The 14,262-nt window shown below is 36.5% G+C and overlaps 1 pseudogene; it reads right to left on the bottom strand.

The window, feature by feature from the left end:
- Nucleotides 1-5,933: 5,933 nt before the first annotated feature.
- LOC143595755 (syntaxin-32-like) lies at nt 5,934-8,359 on the bottom strand (annotated as a pseudogene).
- Nucleotides 8,360-14,262: the final 5,903 nt, after the last annotated feature.

Below are 14,262 nucleotides of genomic sequence, written 5' to 3'. Positions count from 1 at the left end.
ATGATTTTTGATCGCTCTAGGTGTTTTGATATTCCCGCGGGTTCATTAGTCGCGAACTTGCCGGTTTTTATAAAAAGTGAATTTGTTTAATCTTCAAATTAGCATAATTAATTAACCGTAAATCATTAAATTATGAAAATTTAGCCACTTATCAAATAAAATATGTATATTTTATAAAAATATTTCTGGAATTATTTACTGATTTATTAATTTATAAAAATTCATTTTATCAGCTATATTTCGCCTGAAAATCGTCCGTTTACCCCAAACAATTTCCAAAAATTCCACAAAAATTTCTGAATACTCAAGTTATGTCCCAAAACAACCTGTATCGATTCCAGAATGTAAAAAGCTCGTGCGATATTCTTTTCGGCCCAAATTCGGCTATAAAAACTCATACGAACACAAATGCACAAAACACCCTTAGACTTCTCCAAATGATCCCAAAATTCATATGTGATCAAAATACATAAAATATGAGTTCCCTGAAAAATTTCATAACTTTTGAAGTATTTTAACTATTTTTCCCAAATAAACATCCCAATTTGGTAATAAATTCGCCAAATATTCTCGGATGGTCAAAAAATTACCAAATTTGAAAAGGGACTCAATGAAATGGTCCCTAATGTCCTTGAAAAATTTCAAGACCTAAAAATATGCAAATCACAACCTTAACCTAAACAGCCCGTTAAGCGAGTGTTTCGGCATTACCTTAGCGGTTTTGGTTCGTTTCCGCCTTTCTAATCAACTTTTCTAGCTCTTGTGCTCCTATGTAGGCTAGATAAAAGTCTTATATCACAAACCAAGCAATTTTTCATCAACATAACAGCCCTTAACTTAGGGTTTCGGCTAGTGCATAAAAAACGAACTTTTGAACCGTAAAAATGCCGTTTCAACCCTTTAATCCGTGTTTATGGCCAAAAATACTATCAAACCAGGTTCCTTACCATGTGTATGATCAAAACATGTTTATGGACCATTTTTAGGGTTTTTACATGGTTAGGAATGATTTTTGGTAATTAAAACATGTTTATATGGTATTAATCAAGGTTAAACAAGTATAAAAGTAGCTTATTTAAGTTGTTTACCTTAGGGTTTAAAGGGGTTTCCTGATGAAGAATTCCAGAATTTGCTTGTGGATGAATGTGTAAAAAATATCTTAGAACTAGTTTATATGTGAAAGAAATCAAAAGGGGGGGGGTTCCAATGTTGCGGCCGGAAGGTTTGCTTGGGCCCCCTTGGGCCCATTTTGGCCCAATTAACCGATTCCAAAGGCCCAAACCGGAGAAGCCTAGCCCAAATTTGGTTCGGGTTTGTTTTTTTGCGCGAAAAACTTATCGGGTGCGTCAAACAGTGCGAAAACGAGTGTTTTTTCGGCTAGTTTTGTGTAAAATTATAAAAAACATACTATATGTTTGTAAAAATCGAAAATATTTTCACGGATCGATTAAAACATTTCAAATAAGTGTTTGGTAAGTCTTTTTCGGCTTAACGGATGATACAATGCTTGGTTTGTAACTATCTTTCGCGTTTAAATCTATAGCGGGTAGTTAAACGAGCATGTTTTCGTTTAACTTGTTTGCTATCAAACTAAGGCCATATTGCTAATATTTTAGCTTATATTAAACGTATATCACTTATAGATGCCCCCCGAGATTTCTGGGTCATAACCGACCCGTTCGGTTAATCGTTCGTTTGTTACGCAAAAGGCGTTTATTTGCTTAATCGATAAATACGTACTGAGGTGTACCTTGTTTTGGCTCAAATGTCACAGGTGGTGTACGAATTGTGGTAGTTGGTGGTGGTGGTGGATGGTGGTTCTAGATGGATAGTGGTAGTATATGGTGGTGGTGGACGTGGCAGTGGTGGTGTGGGTGGCAACGGATGGTGGTGGTGGACAGTGGGTGTTGGTAGATGGTGGTGGTGGACAGTGGGTGCTGGTAAATGGTGGTGTTTAACCCTTTATAGACCTTGGAACTGGATTGGCCAAGTATGCACAAGAAGAGTTCGCGCATACGTTTTTTTAATGAAACGTCTTCGAAAAAACAAGCAGCCTGCAGATGACAATGTTTGCGCGTGGTATGCGTATCGCATACAAAAGAGCCTGCATAGACCTTTTTTAAAAAAACAAGCAACACCTAAGAGCACCAAGGAATTTGTTCGCATTTGAGAGCTTGTAAGAGAAAAGATGTGATGATGATGTAGAGAAAAATGGAAGTAGAGGGAACTATGGAAATGTGCGTTATACCGATGAGAAGTGTGACAAGGGAGAAGAGGAATTAGCATGATTTCCTGGATTTAAAAGGAAAGATGGGTAGGGTAGGGCGAGCTGTGAGTCAGTATGAGGGGGGGGGGGGATTGTGAGGCCACCATTATAGATGATCTAATTAAAGAGTTAGTGACATATGCTCAAGTGGAAAGAGGCATGCTAATACCATAACTCTTAAATAGAGAATTGCAATAAATCATGTAAACATACGTATATTATGTAGATGATAATTGCGGGTAGAGATGACGATTAAACTGTCTTACATTAGAAGTAATGGGTATAACTGTATAAGATAATCATGTGCAATAGGTGTTTATGTGATTCTAGTAATTACCTGTGATTATACTAAAATATAGCATATATTTTAGGATGTTATATAGCAAAACTATTGATAGGGTATGATCAGAATGGTGAGATAGGCAGAATGCTTAAAGAGAGACATTTGATTCCAAACATGGCATGTGTGTACATGAAAGGTATAATAGAAATGTGGCGTGCATGTATCTAGCATGTATCTAAACAACAAAAACGATATTACACCATAACAAAAAGGAAACAATAGCTACTTTATGTTGTAAATCATAACATCAAACATGAGCCAAATAATAACCTTTATTTATTGGAGCTTTTGATTGGGACTTGATGAATTGCTATGATTCATAGTTTGAGAAGCTTCGCTAAACATAAAATATTGCTCATTAATCTGGTTAACAACATAATTTTCCAAAAACATTGTATATTGAACACAGAGAGATGTAAGACCATTTATAATGGGGCGCTTCCCACCCCATGGCGCCCCATGGCGCCCCATAGCGCCGGGAACACCTCTCCCGGGGCGCTAGGGCGCTATGGAGGAGGGGGCCCACACAGCGCCGAATGGAGGGAATTGGTGAGTTTTTATTTGTTTTTCTTTTTTGATAATTAATAATAATAAAATAATAATGAGGTAATGATTGGTTGAGGCTCCCTTCACTACACATTTTTTGTCAAAACGCCCATATGATGACGTGGCGCCACATGACACAAAACGTCCTAATAGGGGTTCCATCTACTATTCACCATCTAAGAGAAATTTAATATTATTCACCATATCCCATATTACTATTAGCCCTGCTTGCGGTGCGCACATATGATGTATATATGTGTGAACCCTCGGGTGAGCAAAAGTGAAATTGCACTAATTTTGACGTTATTTTACTAATCTCGTGAAAATAACGTTAAAAGTGACGGATGGTTAATCAGGCATCATGTAGTGGCGTTGATAGCTGAAAGATAAGGGTACATGCACCGATCAGCTGGTGTCCCGATGATTGAGTGCTATGTGCCTTATGTCCAAGGCTTGATGCGAAACTACTATCGAGCCGGGGGGTCTCACCGGAAGCAACCTCTCTATCCCTATGGGGTAGAGGTAAGGCTGTCTACACCTTACCATCCTCAGACCCTACCATAACTTTGCTATTGGTGAGACATACTGAGTACGATGATGATGATGATATCCCATATTACTATGATTCCCTTATATTTTACTGAAAAGTAAAACAGTCATAGGTGTCTGTTTTTTTTTAAATAAATTTCTCTCCTATTATGTGTTTTTTTTGATATACAAAGTGAAATCGATAGGAGACATATGATATTAATTTTTGTCATAATTAAATAATTTAATAAAGTCTAAAAATATTTTATCAATAAAGTATGGACATTTATAAAGGTTAAAGTTCAATATACAAGACATATAAGCATATGATATTTTTAAGTTACACTATGATCATTAACGAAGTTACATCATAGCCCCTCTAATTTAAGTAGGCTAACCTTATACTTTTAAATACCTCTTTCAAATATCTTTTCCCAACAACTTTGCAAAAAGCGTCTCACTTATAATTTGTTTTTCTTTTTCGCTTTTAACTTTTATAATATGAAAATTTTAAAACTTTGAATATATAGTTCACAGTTGTGACGTGCCTATTTTTATCTATATTTCGATGTAAGTTTCATTCAAAACGAAGTTGTGCATGATAATATACAAACCGAAGTTGTACGCGATAATGTACACGGTGAAGTTGTGAGTGATAATGTACAGGTTGAAGTTGTGTGTGATAATGCACAAGCCAACAAAGTATAGATGAACAATTCATCAAAGTTATTTTTAGTTTTTTTTTTCTTTTGAGCTACTCGAGTTTGAATCCATCCCTGTTCTTAGTTTCCCCAATAAATTTTACCTTACATGGTTTTATATTATGTTTAAAACGACGTGTTTTAATTTCTCATTTTCTTCTCTCTTTTATTTGTTGCATTTTTCTTTATTTACTGACATCACACACGTTTCGATATTTAAAATGAAACTGCTAACTTCGTGTGATTCTCTTTATACACTCTAACCCGTCGCAAAATCCCATACCTTAGTTCATTACTAGTTGAATACTAAAAAAGGGTTGGTAAAAGAACATGGGTGAAGAGAATGATATGAACGTGAAGTTAAAGACAAAGAAGGTATGATCAAGAATATATGTATGTGACATCAACAATGAAGTTGCAACTATGTGCTAGATCATCAACTCCTATATGAAATATTAATCACGCTACGAAAAACGAGACAGACATAAGGAATACAATTAATACAAAAAATATGTTAATGATAAACCACTCATTGGATGATATACAGTTGAGGTACCTCATTAGTTGCCATTGTGCGCCTTCTACATTTGCTAGAGCATCTGCAATGTTCTCATCAATCCTGACAACCCAATTAAGATGCTTAAAGTCAAAAGTTAATTGTAGTTTAAATTTTGATATGAACCTAACCTAATTGCAAGTTCCCCTTGCTGAGAAACTATGGTTGCCAACTGCGTGATAATGGCGCCCAGTTCGTGAATGGTTGACTTAACTTTGTGAAGAGCCTCAGCTCGGCTTTGCATGCAACTATCTAGTAGCGGAACCATCTGTTGTTGTTGACTTTGACTTTGCTGTATCCTACAAAAAAAAAATAATAAAACAATTATACGGCATCTGATTTTTTGAAATATATTTCCTCTTCGAATATGTTTTTTTGGCTATATATAAACAAGCTAGGCTAGAAAGTTGTGTATTATAAATGTTTTTTTTTCCAAGAAATATCTATTTTAAATAGCATCACACACACACACACACACACATATATATATATATATATATGTAGGTTAAGTATAAAATGAAAACCCTTGTGAAAACTCTAGAAACCCATTCTCAATCACATGTTTTTAATTAATGTTTAAATCTTGTGGTCCACAATTAAAGTGAATAATGTAAATATAAATATAACTTTTTATCTCTCCTGAAAACATATATAAAAATTAGTAAAAAAATGTTAAAAACTAGCAAAAATATTTTTTTTGATGTTTCGATGTTTTGTATTAAATGTTACAACATATATTACATGTAACAAAAAAAAAACCCGATGTTACATAGGGTTTTTGCAGGTTTTCACAACTCAAATAGGTTTTCATTTTAACCTTACCCTATATATATATATATAAGACGTTTTAAAAAAATAAAAAATAGGAAATATGGTTTTAATGTGTTATCAACTTATCATTTTATTTACCACACTAAATAAAATCGCTATTTTTTGATGGATGAGAGGGGTGAGAAATCAAAATTTAGACTTGACTAGAAGTTAACACGTGACATCCAACATTTAATATGAAAGAAAACCAACTTCATCCACAAAAGATAGTTGAAGTAGCTACGTGACATTAACAAAGGATTTGCAACTACGTGCAAGATCATCAAAATCGATCTAAGATGTTAATTAAGCTACGAAAAAAGAAAAAATATTAAGGAATATGATTAATACAAAAAAAATATATTAATTTTAAAGTAAGCCATCTATTAGATGATATACTATTAAGGTACCTCATTAGTTGTCCTTGTATACCTTCCACATTTGCTAGTGTATCTTCTATGTTTTCATCTATCCTGACAACCAATTAAGATATTTAAAGTCAAAGTCAAAGTCAAAGTCAAAGTCAAAGTTTTAATTTTAACATGAAACGAACCTAATTGCGAGTTCTCCTTGCTGAGAAACCATCGTTGCGAACTGTGGAAAAATGGTGCCCAATTCATGAATGGTTGACTCAACGTTGTGAGGAGCCTCGGTCCTGCTCTGCGTGTAGCTATCTTGTAACAGAACAATTTGTTGCTGTTGTTTACTTTGACTTTAACTTTGTTGTGGTTGTAATAAGGGCCGAAATACTTCATCTGCCTGCTTCCTGGAAAGTCAAAGTCAACAACAAAATAAAGAGATATACTCTATATATATATCCAAAGATATCTCATTTTTACCTGGGAAATAATGGAGATGAATTTGATGAGTTATTATTATTAACCCAAGGAGGCGGTGAAGTTAAACCAGTAGAAGTTGATTTATTAGCAATGGGACGTTGGCATGCAAATGGGTTCGCGGAATATTTTAAAGTATTTGCAGAATATAGCTGTCTTATGTTTTCACGAACCTTCAAATTCTGCAGTCAAAAGATCACAATTTTACTAAAATACTATCGAAATAAAGTAAATTTTTGTACTCAAATTTGACACCTCAAGTATTTATGTAACGCTTGAACAGTTGCAAAAGGTTTTAACCTTCCGCAAAAAGTCACCCATCAAAAACTATACCTCTATTCGCATAGTGAGGACTTTTCTTGAACTCTTTTGTGGTCCTCATCAGACGATTCTCGAGATTATCAACAACCGTAGTTGAATGGGTAGTTGTGTCAGTTGAAATGCTTTCATTTCCATTTTGTGCATTGCAAACAAGCTGCAAATCCGCTATAGCTGCATTAAGGGCGGTAATCTCCTGCTTGATGACGGCTGTCAATTTTTGAATCTCCATCGTTGGATCGTCAAATACAGAGGTCCTTTTCGCCACTAGAAGGATAGACGAAAATCATGTGAAAACTAGGTTCAAAAGATGAATGTCACAAGGTTTGCATTTTACTATAGTACAAAACATAATCTTAGATGATTATAGTAAGACATTTTTATTTATTTCAACACTTGCATGATCCACTACTGCAAATATATGGGCAATTACATATATACCCGATCCAAACATTTAATTACACGTATCCCCTTCTTTAAACTTAAATATTATATATTTACCTGCTTTAAATAAAATTGACTTATAAAATGACCATTTTACCCTTCCCTTTTACCAAAAGAAATTGTAGCTCTAACCAGTGTTGTAAAAGTCGGATTCCAAAGCCGACGACTAGTCGGTCCTTGGACCCCTACCTTGGAGACTTTTTTCAAGTTGGCCTGGATTAGTCAGAGGCAGTCAAGGTTGGTCAAAAGTTGGGCTAGGCGGGCTAGGAATTTCTGAAAGTCAGTAAAAAGTCAGACTATGCGATCAAAGTCGAGCTAGGCGGGCTAGGGTTCTCAAAAAGTCAGTTAAAAGTCATTCAAAAGTCGCCGAGTCAGCTAGAGTACCCTTTTGACGTGAATTATGCTTATTTTGACAAATATATAATATCCAAAAATTAATTTCTTTATATTTACCATGTCCGAGTACTCCCAACTTCCCAGTCGGCCGCCTAGTGTCCACCTAGCGATTTTTGCAACCTTGGCTCTAACTTATTTTGTAGCAGAACTCAAATGAATAAGAGGCAAGTCTAAAAGGAAATATAACAGTTTGAAACCAAAATCATACATAACAGAAACCGGATGAAACCGAAAACTAAACAAAATCAAACACTCAAACCAGCTGAACCGTCAAATCCTCATCGTCGAACCAAACACTCACTCAAAACTTTCCCAAGAATTTTTATTACTCAACAATGCATGCATGCTAAAATCTTACTTTAGGAACTCACATTTTGCAAGTTTGGCTAGCTTCTGCGACGTCTGATGGACTGCGTATCCAATTTTCGAAGCTCTTTTGTTGAATTCAATCTTGCATGCAACTTTTGATCGCGATGGTCTAGATTTTCTTAGGCTCTCAACTATGCTAGAAACCTTTGGTCGCGATGATCGAGATTTCCTTAGGCTCTCAACCATGCTAGAAAACTTTGGTGTTCGATCTCCATACGACAAACATTTTGTTGATTTAAGATTCATTGTAAAATAATAATGTGTAAGGAAAAGAAGAGTGTGATATTAGTTAGTTTAGTTATGCATTTGGCTTATAGAATAAATGATTCAAATGAATAATAATAATGTTTGACTGTAGATTGCATTGAATTGAATTGAATAAAAACCTTAACACGATCCGGTTTTTCAGATCTCTAACAACCGTTGACTGAGACTGATCATACCCAACTGTTGACTATATATTACAAACTAGGTTAAGGACCCGTGTACTATACGGGTTGGAAATATAATAAAATACAAATATAAAGATATGTTTATATATTTAAGCAATTGTAAATTTGGTGTGATATCAACATATCATTTTACATAAATATAATTTTTTTGAAATGAAATTGGATCGAAAATATAGAATTCACGAGAAGACTTATAATAATGGTAAAACAATCAATGTACTATTTGGTAGTAGATTGATTGATATATATATATATATATATATAACTTTATAGGTGAGTTGTAATTTATTTTAGTAAGTCATAATAGAAAAAATATGTATTAAGTAATATAGATTTGTCTTGAAAACAATCAAGAAGCAAGAAACAGTTTTAAGATTACCATACCTACATGCAATCAAACCACATCAGTCAATGTCTTGCTATATTAGTAATTCTATCAAAATCATTGTCAAAATCAAATAGAATATCAGTCAACAATCTCTACAACTTCTAATATCAATTATGCTGCCATTATGAAGCACCAACTCGGCCCATTCATCTAGATTGTGAAGTAACATTAAACACTTGAGCAGACGATCGGCTACAAAAGAAAAAAATCTATGAGATTGAAGAATTGTTTGATTATTCAAATGAACATTGTATAAAAAAGTAGAAATGAAAAATAAGGCATCCGTGTATTATAAATATTCATGCACTATTTAGGTGTGTTCATAGAATAAAATTCGGATTATTCGAATCAAGTTATTCACTCAAATTCGCCTAAAATTTTAAATAAAACGGTTCGAATAAAACTCGAATCAAGTTGAGTTCGAATCTATTCGAATAAACCAAATTAAGCAAAAAAAATAAAAACATTATAATATTATAGAAAAACCATTTTTAAAGTAAAATAAAAGGAAAAACAAACCAGGGTTTTATTCCCCTGTTTCCGCTAAAGGCCCAAAATTCAGTGGAGGTATCACCCAATGCACCATGTTTAGATGTACATGTACGCACGTCTGCCTAAACTTTCAAAAATTGATTAAGAGGCCACCACAGCTTTTTGAGCATTATCACACCAAAGTTTCCAAAAGCTACAGAACCAATATTCAAAAGTTCAACAGAAAAACCATTAAGATTTAACCCCATGATTCCATGAAAGGTGATCAATTTTGACTTTTAAGAGTCAATTGAGTTGCGTATCAACTTCAAGTTAAAAAGAAGTTATATACATGAAATATGAAACATGCCTTTAAAAGATAATGCATATACACCATGTTTCTATTACAGAAGTAGTATCAGCTCATCGCTACACAAAATGTGACAAGGACTCACCATAAAATAAACAGCTAGAAACATCTCAAAATGGGTGATTGAAAGTACTTCATGTGTAGAAAAATGGTGTAACTGAGTTGTTAATCAAGAAAATATAACCAAACTTTTAGGATTACCGGTTCCAGATAACACTTAAAATGAAAAATAAACTGTTTATGTTGTCCTTGAAATTAAAGAGATGATCATGAAGCATCAATTTTTGCAACTTTTCCATTATCCACACATACATATATATCCTATTAAAGAACATGCAAAAATAGAAAAAAAAAATCAAAAAATGACCCCAACTACAAATCTAATTCCTTCACGCCTAGAATCAAACTAACAGCAAACAAATCAAAAGTAACAGAATCTACACATGATCAAAGCTTACATAGTTGATACTGCAAGTTGAAGGCAAATCAAAGATGCGCATTAATCTAATATAAAATGTATGGTAATATGAGGTTCGGAGTCGATGTCCTTCCATTTCTCTTTGGGTGGATTTTTTATATGGGCAGTCGGCTAGGTTATATGTGGGTGATACTTTCATTAAATCCACCACTGGGGTTCAACAGGGGGGCCCTCTTGGGCCTCTCCTTTTTGCTTTAGCTTTGCACCCACTTGTTCACCAAATCAGAGATCGGTGCAAGCTTCTCTTTCATGCTTGGTACTTGGATGATGGCACGATTATCGGGGATACTAGAGAGGTAGCCAAAGCATTAGATATTATCAGGTCTGAGGGGCCTCGTTTGGGTCTTGAATTAAAAGTTAAGAAAACAGAGTTATTTTGGCCAACATGCAATGGGGTGAAGGCACAGGAGGGGTTGTTCCCTTGCGGGATTGGAAGGCCGGTGCTTGGCGTGAAACTCCTTGGTGGTGCTGTAAGCCAGGATGCGGGGTTTATCAGCAGTTTGGCTATGAAAAGGGCATCTAGCGCTGTGGAACTGATGAGCTGTCTCCCAAGACTTCGGGATCCTCAATGCGAGCTTCTTTTGCTTCGCTCATGTATGGGAGTCGCCAAGCTTTTGTTCGGTTTGAGAACATGCTAACCTATGTATGTGGGGGAAGCTGTTTCTATATTTGACAATGGTCTTCGAAGGGCGATTGAGGACATCGTGGTTTGTGGAGGTCCGTTCTTTGGGGATCTTCAATGGAGGTTGGCATCACTTCCGATCCGTTATGGGGGGTTGGGTCTCTGTTCGGCCGAGGATGTATCTACATATGCTTTTGTGGCTTCGAGAGCACAGTCGTGGTGTTTGCAAGACCATATTCTTCGGGGTTGTGATATTTATGGGTTGGACTCTGATTATGGGTGTGCGATGGATCGTTTACGTACTTCACTTTCAGATTTTGATCTTAGCGGGTTCTCTAATAAGGACACCGCCCCCCCTAAAGCCCAACATGTTGTGGCGAGTGCCATATTTAGTGGAATCGTCAAGAGTTTAGAAGTAAAGTTTGATCTATCCCCTCGCCAAAAGGCGGTGTTTGAATGCCTTCGGGCTCCTCGGGCTCAGGATTTTCTAACGGCCATCCCCATTGAAGGATTAGGCCAACGTATGTCGGGTTTAGAGTATCGGGCTATCCTTAAGTACCGGTTAATGATCCCTATGTTCCCGACGGATGAACCTTGCCCAATTTGTCGCAAGGTCTGTTTGGATTCTTTTGGTGACCATGCGGTGCATTGCAAAGAATTGTCTGGCTTTAAATACAGACATGATCTGGTTAGGGATGTTCTATGTGATGTTCTTAAACGGGCAGGGATTTCTGCTAAAAAGGAGGCCCCTGTTAACTTTCTCACGGATCCTATTGAAGGGAGGTCTACTTTACGACCAGCTGATATTCTTGTGTTCGAGTGGGCAGGGGGGAAACACGCCTGTGTGGATCTTACAGGTGTGTCTCCTCTTGTTGGGCTCAGGGACCGTGGGTTTGTTGTGGGTCAGGCTGCGTTGAAAGCTGAATCAGGCAAAGTTGTTAAACACGAGAAAGCTTGTTTAGATAATCAACATGTCTTTCTACCATTTGCCTTTGATACATTTGGTTTTCTGGCTCCAGAGGCTGTGAAATTTTTGAGTAGGGTTCAGCGCGTCGTACACGGAACCTCTTCAGCTTCTAGGTCCCAAAGCTTCGTTTTTAGCAGGATTGGCTTTGCTGTTCAAAAGGGGGTTGCGGCGCAGCTTGTTGCCTGTTTGCCTGCCACTTTATTTAATCGTTTTATAGTAAATTATATAAAACTTCGATTGTGATAGTAAGACCCATAGTTTGAGCCTGCATCCAACAACCACAAAGTTATGCATTAATCAACAAATGTTGGTGAATCAATTTTAGAATCTGAGATCGGTAAGAGGAATAGTATAATTGAAGGGCACCTCACCTGTGATGAATCGACATTAAAGGGTGCCTTCGATTGTAACCATAATGATATTCAAGAACGCTTCCATACGAAGATCAAATGTTGACGAATGCATCCGATGAATCGATCTTGAAAAGTGAAATTAGGGCAAAATAAAATTGTGAAAGGCCCGCTGACAAGAAGATCGATTGGATGTCGGAAATGGCTTCCAATCCTTGAACGGAAGCCCGGCTTTAAGCCTATCAGCACACCATCATGGATAGTTAAGAGAACATATGTGGAATACAGCCGTCTGTGTATTACTAAAATTATGGCAAAAAGAAAGCGTGAAATTAGTTAGATTAGATGGGAAATAGTTGGGCGGGAAAATACTAAAATGGAGTAATATTAAAATTTTTTGAAAGGCAAGCGTTGACTGGTACAACATTCTCATCCGGTTCTCTATCCATATCTCTATAATTACATTAAAAACACTACATTTCGCTTTTCTGTTTAATTAAATAATATATTTTTTGTACTTTAATCATTACAGTTTTCTCTCTCCACCCTATAATTTACAAAAAAGCACAACCCTTTCCCCAAATTAACAAACAATCACTACCTTTTCTCTTTTCACCCTATAATTTACACTCAGGGGGTGTTTGGTACAGAGAATGGAAATGGAGAGAAAATAGAAATGGAAATGGAATTGTAGAGAAAGAGAATTGGTATGGAGAATGAGAATCATTTCTCTTGTTTGGTACACGAGAAAATAAACAGAGAACTCTACCATACCCAACCCCACCTCCACCCAACCTGACACCACTCACCACCGCAGCCCCACCACCACAGCCCCACCACCACAGCACCACCACCACAGCCCCACACCACCAGCACCACCACCACAGCCCTTTCTTCAACCACAGCCCACCACCACCGGCTGCCGCCACCAAACCCCCTTATTCAACCACAGTACACAAGAAATTAAAAAGATTCAAATTTTTGGAACATAAGATATAGAAAAAGGAGGCTCAGATCTGTCATCACTGCCTCTTTGGAGATTTTGTGGTGGTGGTTGTGGTGGCGATGATGATGATGATAATCAGAAGCCACCTGCAACCACCGCCGATTTCCACCACCACTGTCACCCACCTGCGACCACAATCAACCGGTTACCATCTCTGTGTTCACCATTGAGAACGGCGGAGACGGGGTGGTGGTTGCAGACTTGGAGACGAGGTGGCGGTTGCAGACTTGGAGACGAGGTGGCGGCCGGAGACGGGGTGGTGGCCGGAGACGAGGTGGTGGTCGGAGACGAGGTGGTGGCCGGAGACGAGGTGGTGACATGCTATGAGGAGGCTGCTGAGAAATGGATTTCTCTTTGTTTTAAAGAGAAATGGAATTCTCTAGTTTTAGAGAAATAGAAAGAGAAATAGAAATGAAAAGTAGAAAACAAACAAAAGAAATATTTCTAATTCCATTTCTCCCCAATCAAATCCCTCTACCAAACACCCCCTCACAATCATTTAAAACCCCACCCTATAATTTACAAACTCCACTCACAAAAATTTAGGGAACCGGATGAGAATGCTCTTAGAGCATTCCCAACCCATCCCCTAAAATTATGTGAGGAGGGTTTGTAAATTATATGATGGGGTTGTGAGTGTAAATTATAGGATGGAGAGAGAAAAGATAGTGATTTTTTGTAAATTTGGGGAAAATGTAGTGATTTTTTTGTAAATTATAGGGTGGAGAAAGAAAACTGTAAGGAAAAAGGTATTAAAAAATATTATTTAATTGAACAGGAGAGAGAAATGTATTATCTTTTTAGTGTAATTATATGATATATATAGATATAGGGATAGGGAACGGGATGGGAATGCTCTTAAAGCTTACTTGTCTAACCCACTAAAAAGTTTTAAATAAGGGAAAATTCCTAAAATAAGTATTTTTAAAAACAATTTTCAAGTTTTAACTTTTAAGTATCATTTGTAAAGAATTTCAAAAATAGGTATTTTAAACTAGTCGTGACGACTAGATTCTTGGTGTTAACGAGTAGTTTACAAAACTAG

Source organism: Bidens hawaiensis, unplaced genomic scaffold (genome assembly GCF_021521415.1).
Source record: "Bidens hawaiensis isolate Kalapana, Puna unplaced genomic scaffold, B.hawaiensis_p1.1 tig00045507_1, whole genome shotgun sequence".
Classification (NCBI taxonomy): Eukaryota; Viridiplantae; Streptophyta; class Magnoliopsida; order Asterales; family Asteraceae; genus Bidens; species Bidens hawaiensis.
The sequence above is the reverse complement of the archived record's forward strand: the minus strand, read 5'-3'. Positions and strand labels throughout refer to the sequence as shown.